Source organism: Orcinus orca, chromosome 4 (assembly GCF_937001465.1).
Source record: "Orcinus orca chromosome 4, mOrcOrc1.1, whole genome shotgun sequence".
NCBI lineage: Eukaryota > Metazoa > Chordata > Mammalia > Artiodactyla > Delphinidae > Orcinus > Orcinus orca.
In genome coordinates this window covers 146,712,302-146,736,234 of record NC_064562.1, presented here as the reverse complement: position 1 = coordinate 146,736,234, position 23,933 = coordinate 146,712,302, and the positions used below count along the sequence as shown (strand labels likewise).

The window sequence follows — 23,933 nt, the reverse complement described above, 5'->3', positions numbered from 1 at the left end:
TGGCAAACTGCAGCATTAGTGGTCTAATACAGGATGGAATGCTAAGGATCTAAATTAGAGCATTCTTTTTTGTGTGTATACAAACACTAATCGTCTGAAAGAAAGAAGTTGAGCTTCTCTTAGGTTAAGCTCTTAGACCTGAAAACTATTATAAATTGTTCCTCAGGCTCTTCAACACGTTACTTTCATTTTCTTTTTTGCCCAATGGACATTTTATTTTGTTTCTTGTAAATGTATAGTGTGTGTGTATTATGTATGAGGAAGCTCTATAAAATTATTTTAAAAGATGGCAGAAATACGATAGGGGCAAACATTTATAAATACCTACTATGAGCTGGTGATCTTACACATAGTCGTCTGAGAAATAGGTATTGTAATTGTCCTCATTTTAATATGAGGGAATGGACGCTTCTGAGAGTTTAAGAGACTTCCTCAGAGTCACACATTTGATGAAAAAAAAAAAAGAAAGTAGAAATCATCTGAAGACTTTTCTAAAATGTTATACTGTTAGTTCACTTGGAAGACCGCTCACATTAATTTTGTTTGCCTCTGACATACACTAAGTGTTACTTTTAGAAACTTCGCCAAAGTACCAGGATAATTCCCTTCTCTTTGCTAAGACCTATTTAATAATTTGGTATGATATAAAGCATGATGTGGACATCCATAACAAAGAGAAACAGAGGCCAGTCCAAAGAGTTTTTAGTGTACCTTAGATTTTATTTGACAAGGCTCTTTTTTATTTTCTACTAAAAGTAATATTAAATAATAGTCACATATCACCTAAATTGGTTTATTTTTTTAATCTCAAAATAGAAAATCTCTCTCCCCACCTGGAGTGGGGAAGGAAGAAAAATACAGTTTGCTTATGCTAAATGAGTATTTCTATATTATATAAATGTGATTAGTAATTCCTTCTAAAGTGAGGAAATGCTCTGATACGCTCCTTTATAATCTAGATGATTGAAGTTATGACATTTCAGTGAAACTTTTCTCCTTTGGGACACAAATGGTCAACTTTATCTTTTACCTGACTGAGCCATTAGAAATAACCAAGTAGGTGTATCTACCACCCCACCACTCCACCCAGAGAATAAGACGTACAATTTTTGAGGCACATTATATGTTTCTACTTACTATTTTCCCTTGTGGTGATTATAATACTGTAAGGATCTTGCAGTGGCAAGATCTAGAAATACTGTGACAGCCTATCCCACACATGTTTTCCCTGGAGAAGATTAAAAACCCTAAAACTGGCAATGTGGAAGAACTGGGATTCAAGGAGGATTGTCTGCATATAAAAAAATATTTGCTGTCTAACAGTGCCATCCCTAGCAACATTAAATGACTAAGTGTCATCATGTGGTTTCCAGGGAATGAGCAAAGCAGAAAACATTTACACTTTAATCTTTTACTTTTCACTGAGTCTCCTACTTGGTGATATTGAGCCAACATCCCCGCCAATCATAAAATGTCCTTCATTCTTCTTTACCTGCCCATAAATATGTCCTCCTCCTTATCATGATCAAATATATTGATAAAATAGTTTATGTGTGCCCATCTCTTTTCTTTCCATTTTTTTCATAATTCCAAGCAATTTTACTTCCACCATTAGCTTTCAACAGAAAATTTTCTGCAAAACTCATCAATGATGTCATACTGCAAAATTAAACTTTATACACATCCTTCTCTACTTACCTGCAGTATTTCGTCTCTATCTAATACTCTCTCACTCTTAAAACTGTTCCCTGCTTTGTTCTCTCTTTTCCATTCTTTGCCAACTGTTCTTCTCCTCTTTCTCTGATGAAGCTTTCTCAGCCTACTGAAAATATTCCTCATCTTCTACTTGCTTCTTAAATTGATGACGTTCTGTGTTCATAATCTTTACTCCAACTCTAAACTTTCGTAAGGTCATTTCTTATATACACAGACTGGGATACAAATGTTCATATTTTACATTTTCATAAGAATAATTTTGTAAATAGGTATTTTCATTAAAATAATTTTGTAAATAGGTCTGTGACCCATGCCCATGCACAAACCAAAGGCAAGCTTCTCCTTGGAAGGATTGCCTCTTAAATTGCTTACATTTCACAGTGTTTAGGATACTGCGTGCACACAATCACTTCTAAAAATATAGGTAGTCAGGTGAATATAGAGAAAGCTACTTTTCTGTATTTTTATCTTTATCAACCTACACATAAAGTATCTGTGGATTTCTTTTTTTATTAATTTTTATTGAAATATAGTCACTTTATCATGTTGTGTTAGTTTCTGCTGTACAGCAAAATGAATCAGTTATACATATACCCACTCTTTTTTAGATTCCCTTCCCATCTAGGTCACCACAGAGCACTGAGTAGACTTCCCTGTGCTTTATGGTAGGTTCTCATTAGTTATCTGTTTTATACATAGTAGTGTATATATGTCAATCCCAATCTCACAATTCATCCCACCTTCCCTTCCCACCTTGGTAACCAAAAATCGTTTTCTACATCTGTGTCTCTATTTCTGCCTTGCAAATAAGTTCATCTGTACCATTTTTCTAGATTCCACATATAAGTGATATTATACAATATTTGTCTTTCTCTTTCTGACTTACTTCACTCTATATGACAGTCTCTAGGTCCATCCATGTCACTGCAGATGGCACTATTTCAGTCCTTTTTATGACTGAGTAATATTCCATTGTATATGTACCACATCTTCTTTGTCCATTCCTCTGTTGTTGGGCATTTAGGTTGCTTCCAGTCCTGGCAATTGTAAATAGTGCTTCAATGAACATTGGGGTGCAGGTATATTTTGAATTATGGATTTCTCCAGATATATGCCTAGAAGTGTGATTTCTGGATCATAAAAATTGCTGTATTTTTAGTTTTTAAGGAACCTCCATATTGTTCTCCATAGCAGCTGTACAATTTACATTCCCACCAACAGTGTAGGAGGGTTCCCTTTTCTCTGCACCCTCTCCAGCATTTGTTGTTTGTAGATTTTTTGATGATGGCCATTCTGACTGGTGTGAGGTGATACTTCATTGTAGTTTTGATTTGCATTTCTCTAATAATTAGTGATGTCGAGCATCTTTTCATGTGTTTTTTGGCCATCTGTATGTCTTCTTTGGAGAAATGTTTATTTAGATCATCTGCCCATTTTTTGATTAGGTTCTTTGTTTTTTTGATTAAAATATCTGTGGATTTCTTTATTATTCTTTACCTTGACTAATTCTGTAAGGTAAGCACGACTAATTGCCAGGGAGAATAAGGTTCAAGGTGCAAATAAAGGGTTGATTATAATAAAGAATCATAGGATTTCAGTGGAATAAAATAAGAAACAATGACACAAAAAGTGTGATGGATAGTAAAAAAAACTTGGTAGGATTGATAATTTTCAGTGTCACCTGCAGTGCTGAATAATTTGCAGGAATAGGAGTATTGGATGGAGTGAGGTGGGAATTAAGGATGTTGGTCTGAGAATGAGATATTTTGAAGTTGAGATTAAGGTGGAAGGGAAATTATTGGTAATGACAATATGTAGGATGTAACCATGGGAGAAAGTGACTAAGAGCAGAAGACACGGTTACCTGCAAAAAAAAAAAAGAGAAAATAACAGAAGTTAAAATTCAATAATAATCCAAGGCTTTTGAAAACAAGAAATATTATGACTGGAGTAGTGAACTAAAATACTTAAGATCATTTCTCCATGTATTCAAACATCAAATGATTATGCCATGCACCTGAAATGAATATAATGTTATATGTCAATTATACCTCAATAAAAAAATAAAGACAAAATACTCAAGAAATAACCCAAGCACTTGTGATTAACAATAACAAGGAAGGGTAGTGGAATATATATATATATATAATTTGATGATATGAAATTCAAAGATTGGGATTCTTATGGAAGGAGGGAGAATCATATAGAAGTTGCCATGTGGTTCAAGGAAGATAGATACCACACAGCCAGGTCCAGTCACAGTAGGATTGAGAGAAAGAAAAGAGCTACCACTTGGGACGGCTTGACAGGACTACGCCAGAAACGTACAAACTTCTGGAGCCCTCCTATTCATTCTTATGTATGGTGGGGTAGAACCCTAGGGAGAAGAGTTTTTCCATTACACTAGACTTAAATATATTTCCAAGAAAGTATGGGGACTTGGGAGCTACAGTCTGACCCAGGGCTATCCAACTTCCTTTCTACACCTGCACCCATGTAGCAGAATATGACTGAAGAAACAGAACAATTTTGCAAATAAGTCTCAATTTAATTTTAAGGTCACTAATCTCACATAGTTCCCTAATACTCCTGGGTAATCATTACTCTAGTACACTTTTCCAATCTCCTAGGTAACTATTTAATACCTTTTCTTGACCTCCAAAATCTTCCCATCAGCCTCATTCCAACTGATGAGCTTTGAATTTCATTCAGATTATAGTATGCAATTAGAAAAGTATTTACACAAGCTCCTGGCAACTTATCCATATGTCAAAGGGCACCTATGCCCACATACTCCATTCTTCTCGGGTGGCATTGAATGACTCTCTACTTTTAGCCAAATCTAAATTCTGCATTGTACTTTAGAGTCCTGCCCTAGTCTGGGTTTAAACAGGAGCAGACTCTGAGACAATGATTTGAATGAAAGAGGGTTTTAGACGAGGAGAGTGTATGGTATATGATTTAAAACTGAAGAAGTGATGAAGGACAGAGAAGGCATTCAATAAATTATACACTATCAAACCAGATACCACAGTGAATGACAGCCATTAGTCATCTGGGGAGTTCCTAGGAAATAGTATAAAATGCATACTTTTGAACTATCCCCCTGAGAGATAAAGGAAATGAGTATTTTATACATAAATATTTAAGGTCCTTGGTTAAGGGTTGTTCTTAGGAGATGTTAATTCCCTGGACCTTCCAGTGCATCTTATAGATGGTCTTCCAGGGCTCTACAGAATAAGTCTTCAGGCATAGAAATGAATATCGGGATAGAGGGAAGTTGTTTACCTGAGGCACAGGAGGGGGTTGTTCTGAGGCGTATGGGTTGGGTCCTGACAAAGTTGGCCACAAGCCCACTCTCTTCCTTCTACCTTGAATTCAAGGGAGTCACACCAACAATCCTCCCTTCATTCTCTTTCTTAGCCATTTCTATTTCTTTCCATTAGATCTTCCTTATGAGCCTATAAACAGAGTTTTAGTTCCTCATTATTAAAGAAAAAGAGCCTCTCTTGACTTCCTTTGCCATCCAGTTTCACCCATTTCTCTTCTTCTTTTCAAAGGAAAAAAATGCTTGAAAGATTTGTCTATCCTTGAGGTTTCATGTATTCTCTACCATTTCTTTTCCTAACAAAAATCTGCACTGATCTCCACAGAGCTAAACACAGTGTGCAATTCTCAGTTCTTATCTTACTTCACCCATTGTTATTTACTGCAGTTGTTCACTTCCTCCTGCTTGAAGTACCTTCTTTATTTGAAACTCAAGATGCCTCACTTTCTTGGCTTAACTCATCACGTACTCTTTTGCAGTGTCTTTTAAAAGTTTCTCCTCCATTTACAATATTTAGAGATTGGAATTCTTCACTTCTCAGACTCTGAACCTCTTCTATGTTCTATCCACACTTATTTGCTTGGTCATCTTAAGGATTAAGTGTTGTCCATACAGGAATGTCCCCAAAATTGTGTTTCCCTGGTTTAGAAAACTTCATTTTGATGTTTCATATGTATTTCAATCTTAAACCCTTATCTGCTGACCTTAACACTACCCATACACACTTGCATACTCCTACCCCAGCCTAATAAATGGCCACTCCATCTTACAGCTGCTCAGGCCAGAAACTTAGAGTCATCCTAACTCTTTCCTTCACACCCCATATCTTACCTGGTCTGCAATTCCTATCATCTCCACTAACAAAACATATCCAGGAACACTTGACTTGTCATCATCAACACTGCTTTCACCTATTTCCAAGTTGCCGTCCCCTCTCCTCTGGTTTAAAAGTAGCCTCCTAACCTGTTTTCCTTCCATTTCTGTCCCCCTAATACTTATGTTATACACATGAATGAAAGTGTCATTTTTAGAAACATGTATAATCTCTACTCAAATCTTCCAGTGGCTTTCCATCCCATTCAGAGAAAGTAAGAACCCTCGACAGACTGTTTCTGAAGCCCTAGAAGGTCTCAGTCCTGTATTGTCTCTGAGCTACAACCATATTTCCTCTTTCCCACACTCCTCCAGCCAGTTCTTTGTCTTCCTAGAGCACTGCATGCATGCTTCTGTCTCAGTCTTTGTACTTGTTTCTTCTGCCTGGAATGTTCTGTGAGATATCTGCATGGCTTACTCTTTCACTTCTTTTAGTTCTTTGCTCAAATTTCAACTTTTCACTGAGATCTTCCTTGACTGTTCTATTAAAAGTTCCACCTCATCCCACTCCCTCATCAGGGATCTCTGTACCTCTTACTCTGCTTTAATTCTCTACATAGCCCTTACCATCTGACATACTCTGTGCTTCACGTTTATTTATTATTGCCTCTCAATGTCTCCACTACAGAAGATTTACAAGAGCAGAATTTTTGTCTGTTCAGCTAGCAGTGCATGACACACAGGCATCCCATAACTGTTGACTGAGTGAATAAAAAAATTAATGAGTAAACACTAGTAGACACTCTTACTGATGACTAGATCTCTACAGTAAATGTCTCTAAATATCATAGTACTCTTTTAAACAATCTTGGTGCAATGTTTCAAATCTGGGAGCACAATTAGTAAAAGATGAAAAAATGTTATTTACAGGTTCAACATCACTGCAGATTTTATGTGCCTACTTGGATAAATTTGCTTTGATTCTTCTCAGCTTAATTTTGGCTTTGTTTAGGGCAAAACATTGGAGAAAGCATTGACAGATATTTGTCCATATGATTCAAAACAAATTGTTCTTTTAGGTGTGTAATTTCAGGTCCTCTTAGAAATAGATACCACCTTGGGATTAAGTATGCAGAAAGAGTTTTAAGGGAAATATTTGTGAAAGAGAATGGAAAGGGAGCCTGGAAGGCTGGGAGAGCCATGAAGCCACAATTCAGGCTGGTCACCAAGTAAGGGAGAAAAGAGAGGAAGAGAGGAACAGAGGAAAGACAGAAGGAAGGAAGGAAGGGAAGAGGAAAGAAGGGAAGACTGGGTGAAAGCATCTTAGACTGCCATCGGCTCTAAGGCAATTTTAGCAAGGCCATTTGAAAGCCCATGAGACAGTGTCATCTGTCAGAGGAGTCCTGCTTCTCCAGGCACAGGCTTGCCACAGTATCCCTGCTGGCTGAGGCATCAGAGGGAACAGACTATGGGAAGTTTGGTCTCAGTCTTCAGGGCCAACGTAGATTCCAGAGAGCAGCAGATGGGGCCCTTGGTCAATTAACTTACCTGCCTTCAGAGATGTAAGAAGCACATTCTCATAGCCACCACATTTGGTAAAATCTTTTAGATTAACTTATATTATTCAATCTTATAGAAACCCTCATCTACATTCACTACCCATGAACAAGAAGATTCATATGCAGCAAATAGCCTTAAATAGTCATTTAAATAGATCCATGCTTTGTGAATGTTTAAGTGCCTCTCTGCTTGCATTATATTTTTGTTTTTTGGGCTGTAACTATATGCACGTCTAGTAGTAGAAGGACTAGGGACTATTTTGTGGGACTCTTTGGAGTTCCCTGAATATTCCTGTCTGTAAGAAACAATGTAAACTGTTTCAAGATTGTGTCAACATGATGTAAAATTGTGGAGGTAGATATATTGTTACTTTGGGGAATCTCCTTTACTTAAAAAAAGTTTGCATTCATATAGAATTATATTATACACGGGAATTTTTAAATGATTTTGATTCCAGAGCTTTGTCTATTCTGCTTTAAGAGATTGTAAGTATTATAAAGTATTATTCTAAGTGATCATAGTTTAATGGGGTTCTGTTTTCAAAAATAAAAAAGGTATGATCTTAATTTTCTGATTCACGGGCATGCTTTCCATCTGCTTTCATTATGTTGATTTAAATATTATATAAAGTTTGATGTATAATTTGTTGACTTAAAATTTATAAATTATGCCCTTTAAAAATACAAATTTACTGAAAGAGAGAAATGGCTACCTCAAGTGAGGAGAAGAAAACTTGGTAGCTTGCTAATAACTTTTTTTTTTTTTGGTACTAAAGCACTGACCTGAATTTACATCTTTTATCTAGTAGCTAAAATGTGCTCTGCTAGTAGGAACAGCTATTATGTTCCTACCATAGCAATGCTATTCACCCATGCAGAAGCTTCAAGCCCTTGAATCAGTCTGCCCCACAGTAGCTATATTTAACCAACTTCTCAAGAATAGGCTATACCATTTCCTATAAGAATATCTGATTGCTGCCTAAGGATAAACTAACACAAAAAGAGGAAGATTTTTTTGTAACACAGTACCTCACTTATGAGAGAAAAAAAGAATTGCAAAGAAAAATAATCTATATTTTAAAATTTAAGTCATCTAAAATTCCATTTAGGTATTTATATTACTAATCTGTCATTTGCTTTTGTATTATGAAGACTTATTATAGCCTATATAAATTAGTGATTTTAGCTACAAAATGATTGTCTCATGTGTGTAGTATACAAGCTTGCAAAAATATTTTGAAGTAAAGTTATGGGCTTCTTTTTCCAGCTCTACAGAATGTGAATGAATTGGTCATCTTTTAAGCCTATTATAGATGCTAATTTGCATCTATTAAAACAAATTCCTAAGCCTTGATGTTCATTTATATTGAGATTTCACATATTTTTCTCATCTTCTTTCTCTCTATGGTGATACAGACACAAAGTCTCTGAGGAAATTTCTCTTAACGCTATTTGGTCACTCATCCATGACGGTCGTTTTTATTCTGCTACAAGACTAGTTTCAATGGAGAAGGACAGTGTTTTCCAAAGTGTGAGCTGTGGACACATAATTCCCTACACCATAAACTCCAGGGGGGGTCTTGTTAAAAATACTGTACGGGTCTCTTGAAGTCACTTCGCATGTACTAAGAAAGGAATCATGGTGCAATCCAGGAATCATCATTTTAAGCCAGCAACCCAAGTAAATTTTTTGCCCAAGACAGGTTGAAATGCATCAATGTAAGGTCTGAATTCAAACCTTAGATAGTCGATAAAATAACCTTTTCAAAATATTCATTTATTTGCTTAGTTGTTGGTCTGGCACCAATAATGCTAAAATGTCATTAGAATATTTGGGTTATGTTATACATTTGTGAATCATAATTGGAACAGCTGTAGTTTAAATGGCCTCTTTCTTACGCATATTACCTCTGAGAACATGCAGTGATATCATTGTTAAATATGGAACATTTGTATTACAGAAATTCATTGCAAACTTGACATTTGGGAGGAGTAGTTTAACTGGTAAATTAATCAGTATTTTTGCAAAGTTTGGAGAAAGAGAAGAAGTATTCTACTGAATGATAAGGAATATAGCAGACAACATTTGGCTCAGCTGCCACCTACACATTTTTTTTTCCATGTCATCTATAATAGAGTCATACCATATAATAATTTAATCATTTTTGCCTCATCTAAAATATCATTAAAATTAAATTTTAATAATTTCCAGATTTGAATAACCAAAGACAAATATTTTAACATACCATTTTAAATTAACTAATGGAAGTAATCTCTCTTTCATTTTCTTTGTGGTTAGGTTTATTTTTTCTGGATGATGAAACTACCCCTATAACTGCTGTTTGTGTAAATGAATACTTAGGGATTTCAGCAAATCAGAACTCACTACAAAGAAAAATCAAATACAGCATTTGGGTCAGTTGCTTGCATTTTGGGGTGGTACTTTGTGTAGGGGCTCACACTCTGCATGTGTATGTTTTCAAGATTTCTACTGCTTCTATAGGACCCACCTTCACCTTCACTAATATGTATACAAAAATAACCTAACAGTTATGTGCAAACATGTGAATAACTAAAAAGTATTTCCAAACACACTTAGCCAGTTTTCCTTTATATTCTTAGAGTAATAGCTAGCAAATAGTGAGCAGGAAGTTACGTGTAAGTACACATTTGAATTCATACACATTTGATTCATTGTTTTACTGCTCACAACCAAAAGAGTGTAAGATATTTTTATATATAAATTTATTTTATTCATTTTATTTTTGGCTGTGTTGGGTCTTTTGTTGCTGCGCGCAGGCTTTTCTCTAGCTGTGGCAAGCAGGGGCTACTCTTCGTTGTGATGCGTGGGCTTCTCATTGCGGTGACTTCTCTTGTTGCGGAGCAGGGGCTCTAGGCGCGCGGGCTTCAGTAGTTGCAGCACGCAGGCTCAGTAGTTGTGGCTCATGGACTCTAGAGCGCAGGCTCAGTAGTTGTGGTGCACGGGCTTAGTTGCTCCGTGGCATGTGATATCTTCCAGCGCCAGGGCTCAAACCTGTGTCCCCTGCATTGGCAGGTGGATTCTTAACCACTACGACACCAGGGAAGCCCCAAGAGTGTAAGGTTTTAAACTCTTTCATGATTTTGGATTCCAGAAGTACTTTGCAAAGACTAAGAAGTTGAGTGAAATTCCTTATAATCATGAATAACAAAATCATCATAAATATCATAAATCATATCTGACTGATATAATTTATAAAAAGTATGTGGATAAACTAAAATTCATTAAGAATATACAATGTGCCAGGCACTGGGTTGTTCATGCATGTATATATCATCCCATTAAATTTCATTAAAGAAACACAATCGTACATATTGTACTATAACGTTTTACCAAGAAAAATAACTTCTAAAAGATCATTTGTTCATTAACGCACTGATCCATGCATTACTTGGTCTCCGTTAAACTGACTTAAGTATATTTACATAATGATAATATAGCAAGGATGAAAGTAAAATTATTTATATACATATTATCTATAAATATATCACCACAGATGCAAATACATATAACATTTAATTAAGGACTTTATTAAAACTCCGTTGGGTTACAAGAAACTGGAATAATTTTTAGGTGAAACACATCGTTGAATCAAAATAAAAATAATTCAAATGTACCCCCCAAAAGAAGCAAATTTTGACTTTTTAAACTGTTAATAAATGTCCCCAATAATAAATCTTGTCACCTTAATGCAGTAGCAAAAAAAATTACCACGTTTATGATAATCTAATCCATTTTTCTGCTTTGAACAGTCCTTTTGCAACATATAAACTTATCTGTACAGTTTCAATAAAGAACATACGTAAATATTACAAATATTCAAAGGCAAATGTAGTCAGCTGACATTAATTACCCTGATTAAAATTTTAATGTCTAGGGTTCTACATAATAAACACAGAAAATAAATTAGCCTTAATGTTTGTGGAATGAGTTATTTTAATAATTTTAACAAATCACATTAGAGACACATAAGAACTTAAATAAAATAATGATGCCAATCTAAATACAGCTGGAAGTTTGGATAGGAAAATCAGGATAAGTGATGACTTTAATAAGATTAAATTTTAAAGTAACGGAAAATTCATTCATTCATTCAAAAATATTTATTGAGTGCCTATTATATGCTGTACAATTTTGTAAATGCTGAGGATAGAGGAGTCAACAAAATAGATCAGATCTCTATTCTCATTATTCCTTGGAACATACATTTTACTTAGGGGCAGTTTTGTAGATAAGATATTTTAAAATTAACGAGTAAATATGGAATATGTTAGATGATAGGAAGTGTTTTAATGAAAAATAAAACAGGTAGGGCTTCCCTGGTGGCGCAGTGGTTGAGAGTCCGCCTGCTGGCAGGGGACACGGGTCCGAGCCCCGGTCCGGGAAGATTCCACATGCCGCAGAGCGGCTGGGCCCGTGAGCCATGGCTGCTGAGCCTGCACGTCCGGAGCCTGTGCTCCGCAACGGGAGAGGCCACAACAGTGAGAGGCCCGCGTACCGCAAATAAATAAATAAATAAATAAAACAGGTAATACAGTGGTAATCTGGAGGTGGTTCATGCCAGCTCTCTAGAATTGATTATTAATTATTATGTTTTCGGGAATTTTGCAAGCTGTTTCAAGTTTCAACCACTTGTAGCTTGAAGCAAGTTATAATGAGAATATTTTACACTGTAGAAATTAGAAATTGGGAAGTCTACAACAGGGGGCTCTCTTTCCTCTACCCTATCCCAGAGGCTGGTAAACATTTACCATTGGAATCAGATGTACTGGGTCCGGGTGGATATTAATTAAAAAGAGGGAGTCATGCAGGCATTCTTAAACAAAAATCCAAATTAAAAAGTTCTTCTCTTTCTCAATCTGTCATATAATCACTTTTGTTTCCATACTGCTGTGTGTGTGTGTGTGTGTGTGTATGTGTGTACACATACAACTGGTGAACTGAAAAATAGTATAGTTGTTAAAACCAAGTCCTGAAGAAAGTTTTTCTAAGTTTTTAATTCAAATTTCTTTCCCCTTTACTATTTTGTCTCTGAATTTCTGTTGTCTTATCTGTGAAATGGGGATATTAACATAATCTACTGCAAAAGCTGGTTTGTAATGATTCAGTGAAACGAGGTAGGTAACTAATTGTTTAGTAAAAGTTAAATATTACCATCGTTATTAATGCTATTACCGTTCTAATTATCACTCTTACTAATAGCAAGAAAACAATTGTATATTTGAAAGTTGCTAACAGTATATTTTAAAACTTCTCATCACAAGAAAAGAAATTGTAAGTACATACATGAGGTAATGGGTGTTAACTAAACTTACTGTGGTAAACATTTCTCTCTGTCTCTCTCTTTATTTTTATATATATATATATATATATATATACACACACACATACACACACATTAAATCATTATTTGTATACCTTAAATTAATATAATGTTATATGACAATTATATTTCAATAAAACTGGAAAAGATAGCAAAAAAACACGTTCAAGGATATAGATTGATTTTTCTTTTGTTGCCAATAGCTACAAAATTTACTTAACCAATTTTTCCAGAATAAATAGAATAATAATATAAATATTTAATTTGATAATTAATACATTAATTTGATAATTAATAATTTGATAATTAATATTTAATTAGTAATTATTTGGTGCCACTGTATGGTCAGGCAACTCAAATGGCTGTTATCTTGCTCTCTGTACATCCCCTGCTCAACCAGGGCCTGCTTCACCTACACCCTAGTCACATGACTGACCTTCGTGCATACGTGCCCCACCCTAACTGGTGATTGTTCTCATCAAAGGGGCAGGGGAGGGCGTGCCCCTCTGCCGGTTTCCCTGGTAACTAATGAGCCAACTTGACTAATTCCCCCTATAACTGGCATCTCCCCTTCCTCCCAGGAAGGAAGACTGCTGTCCTCGTCCTCCGCACATGGTGGGGAGTCGCCCCAGGACCTTGCTTCAGACATGTAAGCTCCCCCATCCACTAAACCACTGATGTCTCTGTCGCCGACTCTGGGCTCTTACTTCGGTCTTAAACCCGAACAGCCACCATGCAAAGCGATTTACTTCCATTAACTCATTTAGTTCGTACAACCACCCAACAAGATAAGCACAATTGTTATCTTCATTTTAAAGATGAAGAAACTGAGCTTAGGAATGTCAAGTCCGTATCCAGAGAGAGAATCCCAAAGCAGTCCTGAGGGATTTCAAATCCTGTGGTCTCACAGTCTGCATGGAACACTGGCTGAGAAATTCAGTTGCAACAGTACTTAGTAATATTTCCTAAAATAATTAGAAATATTAACTGTTGGAGTTAATTAGAGAATTAACCAAAATTAACTTTTTTTAGTATTTTTCACTTGCTATTAAAATGTTATAAACTTGTGGGTGAAAAATATTTAGTATACTTAGCGAGAATTTTGTATAGTGTATTAATGAGCACTTACCAAAGGATAAGGAATTTATTATATTATATAAATGTTTCAAATGTATTCCAGATCTGACCTAAATTCAGAAATGTTTTCTTTCAAGTCAAAAGGAATTTTAAGGACAATATTAGATTGATTGGGCTGATTCCCAAAGCTTTGCTTTCCTTCATGTTCTTTTTTCAGGAGAAGTGGCAGTATTATGAATCAATACCTCAAAGACTGCAGCCTTAACTTAAACTGAAAAGTTATTTTTAAACTGTTTGTGCTTAATGTTTCTAAATTGTAAAATACACACAAACAGAAACATACCACATAAATCACTATTTAAATATCTTAAATTCAAATGTTTACTTCATAAATCACCCTATTCTGTAGGTGGTCTTCTAAGACCAGCAGATGTATTTTGACATATTTTAAGAAAATGCTTAAAAATTCAGAAAGCATTAAAGTAAGATTTACTAATTTTTATACTTGTTCTGCCTTGTTTTATTTAAATGTATACACGTAGAAACCCTTGCACAAAATCACATACAACTTTACTATTTACCAGAGCTTTGAAAGATGATATTTTTCACGTTGAATTATTCATAAAATCCTAAGGCTAATTTATACGTGAAAGAAAAGAAAAATGTAACTCTTGCTCATAAATCTTTATTTATGAACAGAAATCTAAAAGATTTATAATCGCTACATTATGGTGAGTTTCTATCATGATGTATTAACTTGCAATCAGACTCAAGCATAGAAGTCCTATAGTGGTAAATAAATCACAGGATATTTGGTTTGGAGAAACCTGTAGGGAGTGGTCATATTCATAACACAGGTGGTAGGAATGAGGGATCCCAATACCCCCTAGGGTTTTTAATTAGGCTGAATGAGCATTCATTTTATTGTGGCATAGCCCCACCTCAACACTGTCCTTAAAAAGATATCTCATTGTAAGCCAGTGGTATAGATGTACAAATTTAACACTTAAAACCACAAATCTGGTATTGACTTATATCACTCATGTGTATGAATTCCTCCACGATATTTGGGTCCAAGAAAAAAAATGCAATTGTTTATCTTTCTAAATTAAATTAAATCCCTTAGCTTATATGACCCGAATTGTTAGAAATTTAAACCTTATGTATGTGGGGTTGCTTCTCTTTTCCATTACAATTAAACAGGAATACTGTGTTTTATACCATCAAGCTAATTTGAAGAAGAACATCTTGTTTGTAATTTAGTGTGATTCTTTGAATAGATTTAATGCCTTGGTAGTTCCATCACTTACTTGCTATGTGATCTTGAGCAAATTGTTTTACCTCTCTGTGCCTCAATTCCATAATTTTTCTAATGAAAACAATAATAGTAATTACTTTATAGGAATATTGTAAATATTAATGATTTAATACAGGTAAAGCATTTAGAAAAACTTTTTACACAAAGTATGCACTGAACAAGCATTTGCTTTTACTCATCAAAGCTAGGCCAACTTACTGGAAGCATCCATGTCTGTCCTTTGGATGCAGGCTCATGGGTTTATGATGCTTAGACATCATCTGTCAAGTTTCCACACAGTTTCCCTTCATGGTTTCTTCCACAGTTTGGGTGGAGAATATTTGTTGGGTCTAATTTTCCACTTCTCAAAAATCTTCCCCCTGCCCTCAAGACTTTGCATTTTTGTAAACCTTACATAGTTTCTCAATTATTTGCTCAGTTCTATAATATGTGCAATATTATGTATTAAGAATTTTAAGAAAGATGGGACTTCCCTGGTGGCGCAGTGGTTAAGAATCCGCCTGCCAATGCAGGGGACACGGGTTTGATCCCTAGTCCGGGAAGATCCCACATGCCACAGAGCAACTAGGCCTGTGCGCCACTACTAGAGCCCTTGAGCCACAACTACTGAGCCTGCATGCCACAACCACTGAGCCCGTGTGCCTAGAGCCTGAGCTCCAAAACAAGAGAAGCCACCACAATGAGAAGCCCGTGCGCTGCTACGAAGAGTAGCCCCTGCTCCCCGCAACTAGAGAAAGCCCACGTGCAGCAACGAAGGCCCAACACAGCCAAAAATAAATAAAAAATTAATTAATTAAAAAAAAGAATTTTAGGAAAGAAAGCTTCTTAAACTGTCAGTGAGAATGTATTATATATAAAATTTTCAAAAATATAATACAGTCGGATCTTCTTAAGGAGATGATAGTTCATAATTATAAAATACTGAAGAGGTATTGCTAGTAAATCCTTATTAATGTATCATTTATATATATAAGTATATGAGTATAGTTTTTACACTAACTATATTAAATGTACACAGGTGCTTTTTCCAATAGAGTTATTGTATGTAAAACTATGTCTCAGTATTCTAGAGACATTGTTTAACATACAATAACACAAATATAGTCTTTTATCATTTCCCTAGTCTTTGAGAACCATCATTTTTACAGTTCTTTATAATGTAAAGATAATAAAATACCCATGAGTATTTTATCATGGGTAAACAGTTTCATTTTCTTGAAAGATGAAACTCACTAATCCATAAAGAGTGTTCAGGAATATGTTCTTACCATTGTTCTTGTCTTGAGTTTCTTCTCTGCTCATGAACCACACAGGTGTATGCTGATTCTGGCCTTCTGCTTCCTAGAAGCCCTCTACCCTTAATCTCCAATCACCTTCAATTGTTGGTCTATCCGTCTTGCCATGTTCCCCTGGAGAAAATTCCATAACTGCAATGGGAATTATTCAGAGTTCTTTATTGAAGGGCCAGGTAGCTTTCAGCGTAGCTGCACAGTGATGGGACAGCAGTTACTGAAGTGGGTTTCACACAGGGTGAGACCCTTTCTGATTAGGGACACCCCTTATGTCTTTATTATCTCTCCCCCTTTCCTCAACCAAGTTCCATCCTCCTCTTGAATCCTATTAGTCCCTCGCCACTCTTTGTCTCTTAAAAATTAAGCTTCCTAGGTGTTGGCCAGAAGCTGCAGGAAGCCCTCTTCTAATCATCTGCTCAGTCACTGGGGCATGATGGAGATAGTAATTATCATTCCACAGTTAAGGCAAAAATGGGTGCTCAAAAATCACTCCTGAAACATGCAGAAATATCTTCAGGATAGAGATTGCCTTCACTGTACAGAGTGTGAGAATGTTAATGGTGGCATAGACACATTTATAGATTATTTATTTTTGTATTTGATGAATCCACACCTCTTTCCCAGGCAAAAGAATCAAGATCTCAAATTGTTTTCTTCTCCTTTTCCTAGTCTTCCAATTTGTGTCTTCCTGCCTATTTCTTCCTTTTTTTCTAAACTTACTGTAGTTATTACTGGCTCACTTTGATATCTTGTAAATTATCTTTGAAGTCAATACACAGTTGTCTGTCAACATGTGATAGATTTTTTTTCTGTTTGAGGTCAAAGATAATCTACTGGTTTTGATAAATGGTTTCCTAACATTTAAAAAATTGTAATGCAATCCATAGGAAGGAAAACATTTTATGTTGTCTCTATACTTACACAACACACCCTCCCCACACACAAATGTATGTATGTATGTATAGTGTTTATGTTTGTGTACATACATATATAAACTGAAACAAAAAGTAATGAACCTGTATTTACTCTTATATTCAAACATTACCTTCTTTGTTTTTTAGTCAAACAGACTCCAGTTTAGTTTAAACTAGTCTTTTGTCTACTGGGAAAAAAACATACAACTTAAAAGTGGAGAATTATGTTTTATATGGGGCATTGCTGAGGACTATAGCCTGGAAACAGCCTCTCGGATAGCTCTGAGGAACTATTCCAAAGAGGTAAGGGAGGAACCAGGATATATAGGAGTTTTTGCAAAAAAAAAAGAAAAAGAAAAAAACCCACATGTAGTTGAACATCTAAAGATTATTGCCGGAACTTCCCTGGTGGTCCAGTGGTTAAGATTCTGTGCTTCCACTGCAGGGGGCACAGGTTTGATCCCTCGTCCGGGAACTAAGATCCCACGTTCCATGTGGTGTGACAAAAAAAAAAAAAAAAAAGGATTATTGCTAATCACAAAAAATAGACATCTCAAAGTGAGTGATTTTAGCACTTTTCTATGTATGGGAAGATTCAAGAATGCAAGAGTCTGGATTTATTGAATTTAGTCCTTTGATATGCACCTTAACTATCCTAGGTCAGTAACCTGTTTTTCTCCATCCTGAATTCCCCTCAAACACACACTCTGGAGGTGGGTTTACAGTGGCTGATGGCTTTATGGCTGAAACCTTTTTGTTTATTGAAATGCCAGGCGACATTCTTTGTCCACACTTTTCTAGTCTAGTATATTCTTTTACATTCTATCCTATTTTTTATAATATTGGTCAAAATTCAATACCTTGATTCCGGAACCCACTATTTGTTACAACCTATTTTGAGGAACACTATTCCTGGTCAAATCTTACAGAGAGAAAAAAATGATAATTTCTGTTTAAATATTAAGTATTCAACAAAAACTTGGAATCAGTAACTTTAAATTCTCTTAGGAGGATGATATGTAAAGGAGTGAATATTATAAAATAATAAATACCATAAAGAATGGGTATATACATTTTAAAATTCTTGTCACACCAATATAGTGAAAGGAAAAATATGCAGTGTTTTTATCACAAAACAAACAAAATCTATTTGGAGTACATCATTTTATGAAAAGTTAACTGTGAGATTTATTAATAAGAGGTGAAGAAATTATACAATTTTGATAACATATTTCTCTTACTTTAAGGGGTCCATAAACAGCTCTGTTGGTCACCAGATTAGGGTTTGTAACAAAGTAGAGTCCCATTTCAGGCCAAGACCTAATATTCTTTTCCTCTGACACAAACTCCTTCCTCAATGCATATTCAAGCCACTCTGGACATTGCACTATGATGACATGACAGCAGGAGAATGTTCCTGAATTTGTTGCAGGACGGGGGACCCCTTCCAGGGCCCGAGAGTCAGCTCTTGTCTAACACTTGGAAGTGAATTGTCCTAGGTCACACACGTGCTGACAAAGCAAGAGACTTTATTGGGAAGGGGCGCCCAGGTGGAGAGCAGGAGGCTGAGGGAACCCAGGAGGACTGCTCTGCCACGTGGCTCACAGTCTTGGGTTTTATGGTGATGGGATTAGTTTCCGGGTTGTCCCTGGCAAATCACTCTGACTCAGGGTCCTTCCTGGTGGCACATGCATCGCTCAGCCAAGATGGATTCCAGAGAAGAGGATTCTGGGAGGTTTGGTAGGACATGTCGTCTGGTGTCTACTTTTGACCTTCCCCAAATTCTTCTGGTTGGGGGTGGCTTGTTAGTTCCATGTTCCTTACCAGGACCTCCTGTTTAAGATAATTCATGCAAATGGTTACTGTGGTGCCTGGCCAGGGTGGGCGGTGTCAGTCAGTGTTTCCCCTAACAAATTCATTGCTGCCTAGAGCATTAGGAGATGAACAACTAATTTAGAAAAACATTTTGACAATAAATATAAGATATTGACTTGTAAGAGTTATAAAGAAGTTAGACTTCAGAAAGAAACATCAGGAAACATAGGGTTTTTTTTGCATTATTATTTACAATTGCTGAGATATGGAAACAACCTATCTGTGGACAGATGAATGGATAAAGAAATCGTGGTATATACATACAGTGGAATGTTATTCTGCTTTAAAAAAAGGAGGAAATCCTGACATTTGCAAGAACATAGATAAGACTGGAGGACATTAGGCTAAGCAAAATAAGCCAGAGGTTGGGGAGTGGGGGAAGTAGGGAGAAGTTGGTAAAAGTGTACCAACTTTCAGCTGTAAGATGAATAAGGTCTGAGGATCTAACGTATGATATAGTGACTCTACATAGTTGATAACACTGGATTGTATAATTGAAATTTTCTGAAAGTAAAACTTAAGTGTTTGTTGTAGAACTGAAGTTTGTGTCTCCCATGCACAGTGAGGCCAAACAAACCAAAAAGGTGCAGTTTGGAGCAGAGCACTTTATTGCAGGGCCAACCAAGGAGAAAGAGTAGCTTATGCCCAAGAGGCGCAAACTCCTGGATGGTTTTTGGGGAAGAGATTTTGTAGGCAGGGTTTGCAGGTAGGTCTGCAGGATGTGGACCTTCCTCTGATTGGTTGGTTGTGAAGTAATAGGATGTTGCTCCTGGAATCTCAGTCATCAGCCTTCTGGTTCCAGCCAATCTGGGGTCTACATTCTTGTGCTCAGCCTGAACTTACCATCCTCCACCGGGCGGGGGGCCTTTGTTCCTATAGAAGAATCCAGAGATATGTGTTAGATTTCTATGCACATCCCTTGAGGAGAAACCAGGCCCCTGCCCCATCACTGCACTCTTGTTTCGTGACAGCCTTTCCCTTGTTTTTGCATCCCCTCACCCCTCTAAATCAGTAACTGAATCTGCCCTTTGGAACTCAGGGAAGGTCTAGGAGGCTAAAGCCTTTTTTCTACAAATAAGAAATGACGGACCCAGAAAGGCTTTTGTGCCTGGGAGGGCCCCACAGGGGTATAACATATGCTCAATTTAATCTTAGTGTTTTTGGAAGAAAGATCTGTAAATATTGTCATCTATTTAACTTAAGCATGACAGAGGAGTTATTGTCTTGATAAATGAAAATTCTTAGGCAGTGAGGCTGAGAGAATTTTTCTGTTCTAGTGTGACCAAGATTCTTCTTTATCTCGTGTTGCTCAAGTATTGTTGATCCTCTTCTATATTGTCCACATTTTCTTTCTCACACCAAATGATTTAAACAGAAAACGTTATTACCTTGAAACAGGACATTCACACTTATCAGTGAAAAATTCTTTCTGTGCATATCTAATTCCTCAAAGAACACTTTAACCAGGACATCTTCATCAGTATTATTTTTAAAATGGTTTTATTTTCCTCCAACATGCTCTTCAGAATACATTTCTCCCTCTCCCCCAGTTATTTTGGTATATTGCTGCAGTAAAGTGGTTTTCCTTTTCGCTGCATATATAGTCTGCGTGTCCATGGCCCTGATCTCTAATAGGGTTATTCATTCCCTCTGAACTTATTTTATGTTTCCTCCAAACACAGTGTTAATTTCCAGATTGAAATCCCAGCCAAAATGAGATTTCCTTCTTCCTCTCCCTGATGCCAAAAACTCGTCCTCTGTGCACCAGTGCTGAAGCAAATCTCAGACACAGAGTTTTGGGTGAAGTAGAAAAGAATAGTTTTATTGCTTTGCCAGGCAAAGGGGGACACAGTGGGTTTGTGCCCTCAAAACTGTGTGTCCCAACCCGAGGGGATTTGGTGAAGAGTTTTAGAGCAGTAGTTCCAGGGCCAGGTTGCTGATAAGGATTAGGGTGTGTGCAGAGCCTGCATTCCTTTAATTTGGCCTCAGGTGATCTCCTGATGAGCTTCTGTGGTTCTGGAGTTATCAAGCTGTGACCTCTCTGGAATGCAGAATGCTTCATCAAGTAGTTAACATCTTCCGTTTGTTAGAGGTTTTTGTTCTGCAGAAGAGCTCAAAGATATTGTTAGGTGTATCCCTTGAGGTGGAAGCAGGAGCCTGTCCCAAGGCTGCACTCTTGTTTCTGGACTGCTCCTCCCTTGTCTCTATATTCCCTCCATTCTCTGGTTAGCAACTGTTTGATCCTGCCCTCTGGAACTCAGGGAAGGTCATGGAGGCTGAAGCCTATTTCCTACAAACAAGAAACAAGGGATACAGAAAAGATTTTGTGCCCAGGAGCCTCACAGGGTGCTGCTCGGTTTCATCCCTATATTCAAGAATGTACAGAAGGGCTTACCTGGTGGTGCAGTGGCTGAGAGTCCGCCTGCCGATGCAAGGGACGCGGGTTCGTGCCCTGGTCTGGGAAGATCCCACATGCCGCGGAGCGGCTAGGCCCGTGAGCCATGGCCGCTGAGCCTGCGCGTCCGGAGCCTGTGCTCCGCAATGGGAGAGGCCACAACAGTGAGAGGCTCGCTTACCGCAAAAAAAAAAAAAAAAAAAAAATGTACAGAAATATGGCTGCCATGATATTTTCTGAGTTCTCTCTTCTCAGTACTCCCTCTCAATCTCTTTTCAGTTCAGAGCAATATTATGTGCAATATCATGTGTGTTATACTTTAAAAATCCACTTTATTTTATTCATTTAGATAATGCTACTCAGCCGTAATTGTTCTACAAAGAGTATACCTTAACCTCAAAATCTATCCATATTAAATGCTATAAAATGAATGTCTTGAAGAGTCTGAATAAATCAATATAATTCACTATAAGAATCTCTAAAAAGTGTAAATAAAATTCATATTAATATTTATGTGCATCAAGTACTTGGTAAAATTTAATAAAAGTCATGATAAAAATAAGTGTCATAAAGGAAGATGTTCTCATACTCAACAAATATTTATTTACAGATTTATAGAGCAGTGAAATCCAAAGGGCAGATAGTCAATATAAATATATTTTATTACATTGTCTGTTTGTAGCAGACTTGTTGCTAGATGATACATTTATATTTACTGATAGGACTAAAAGTGAAATGGATAAACAGAATGTGAAGGGATTTTTAATAAGTTTTATTGGTTTATATGACATTTGGAATTTTAAAATTGCATTATTTTACGGGCACTGAGTGCAAATTTTCCCAACAGCATTATAAATATATAGCAAAGACTTTAAAATAAGGCACAGAAATTAATAAATATTTATGGCTTATTGAAATATAATATTTAAAAACAGTAATTAAAGAAGATAATGGTGTTCATACAACCACTGACAGATCTTATTCCTTATTTTTGTGCTTGAATTTTGACTTACATTAGATTCTTATACAATTATTTTATAGCTTTATTTAAAAACTTCAGATTTTAGGTGGCTATGAAAACATATGTAATAAAGATGATTAGTGCTTCCTGATAATCCCATTATAATTCTCTATATAAGAATTTTTCATGGAGAATTTCAAGGCAAATTTCTAAGAAAGAGAATGTAGGCAAATTCCTTTTCTGAAATTTGGGGTGAGAATATGGAATGGCAGTCAAGAATTTTAAGTTTACTCAACTTTTGAGTTTGTGAGAAAAGTTTTATAGCATTTTTTTGGAATAAGATACTGAAGAAAAAGTATAGTGGGTTAAAGAGTAGGAGAAACCAGAGGAAAAGAAAATAGATTTTAGTTCCTTTTGCTCCCACAACCCAGAAAACATAAATAACTCATTTACATGTGAGAGACAGTAAGATTTACCCACTAGTACTGGAACTGCATCTAAGACGCAAGTCAGAGGACAAGGGGTCTTAATATTCACACCTTAGAAAGAAGAGTCAAGGAGCTTCCAAAAAAGTAGAACCAAATTGCACCCTCCCAGCCTTCCCCCCACATCTTTATCCACCAGTCTGCTAACTGCCCAACCTGTCCCCCTCATGGCAGGCCCCCCAAAATAGCAAAAAACATTTTTGTGTTTAGTAACTTCTAGAAAACAGAGTATATTTATTATAGCAGAATGATTAATAATAATAATGAAACTGCCTTATCATTGAACTGCCCGATTTATTATCTTGTATCAGGGAAAAAAAATCCCCTATTAGAAACATTTTGAGGGAATAGTGGGGTACAAAGTTAGTTCATGATCATGCCTCACAAGTAATCTTCATGTACAACCTAGTAACCTGTGTCCTCTACCAGGAACCCACAACATCCAGAGAGAAAACTAGCATCACAGAGGGAAATGGACAACATTGTAAATGAGACAAGGACACAGGCGCTCAGCAAAATATGACTGGTCATGTATGTAAGAGGATCTTTGTATTGCCTTTTATCCCGTTCTGCTCCACACCAGGGGATCTGGGTAGAGCTTGGGTCTCAGAGCTAGGCAAGGCCCCCTTCATGCCAGAGATGGCTGCGCTGTAGAAGCTGGAGTTAAGAAAACTCTGAAATAGATTTGAGATTAGAATTTTAAACTAGTCTGGATTAATTTTGAATAAACCACATAACCAAAAAATAATGAAATTTAAGTATTAAGTGGACCACTTCTTGGTGCAAATGAAAGGTTGACATTAGCACAAGAAAGGGATGGTTTATGGAGAGTGGCAT

The 23,933-nt window shown here is 36.5% G+C and overlaps 1 long non-coding RNA gene across 1 annotated transcript in view; it reads left to right on the top strand.

Annotated features, from left to right (window-relative positions):
* LOC117199559 (uncharacterized) overlaps positions 1–23,933 on the top strand; it is a 255,906-nt gene that overhangs the window by 57,391 nt on the left and 174,582 nt on the right. Inside the window, exon 2 of the long non-coding RNA XR_007476927.1 lies at positions 13,365–13,428. This is a non-coding gene — a long non-coding RNA (uncharacterized LOC117199559). The remainder of the gene's footprint in view (positions 1–13,364; positions 13,429–23,933) is intronic.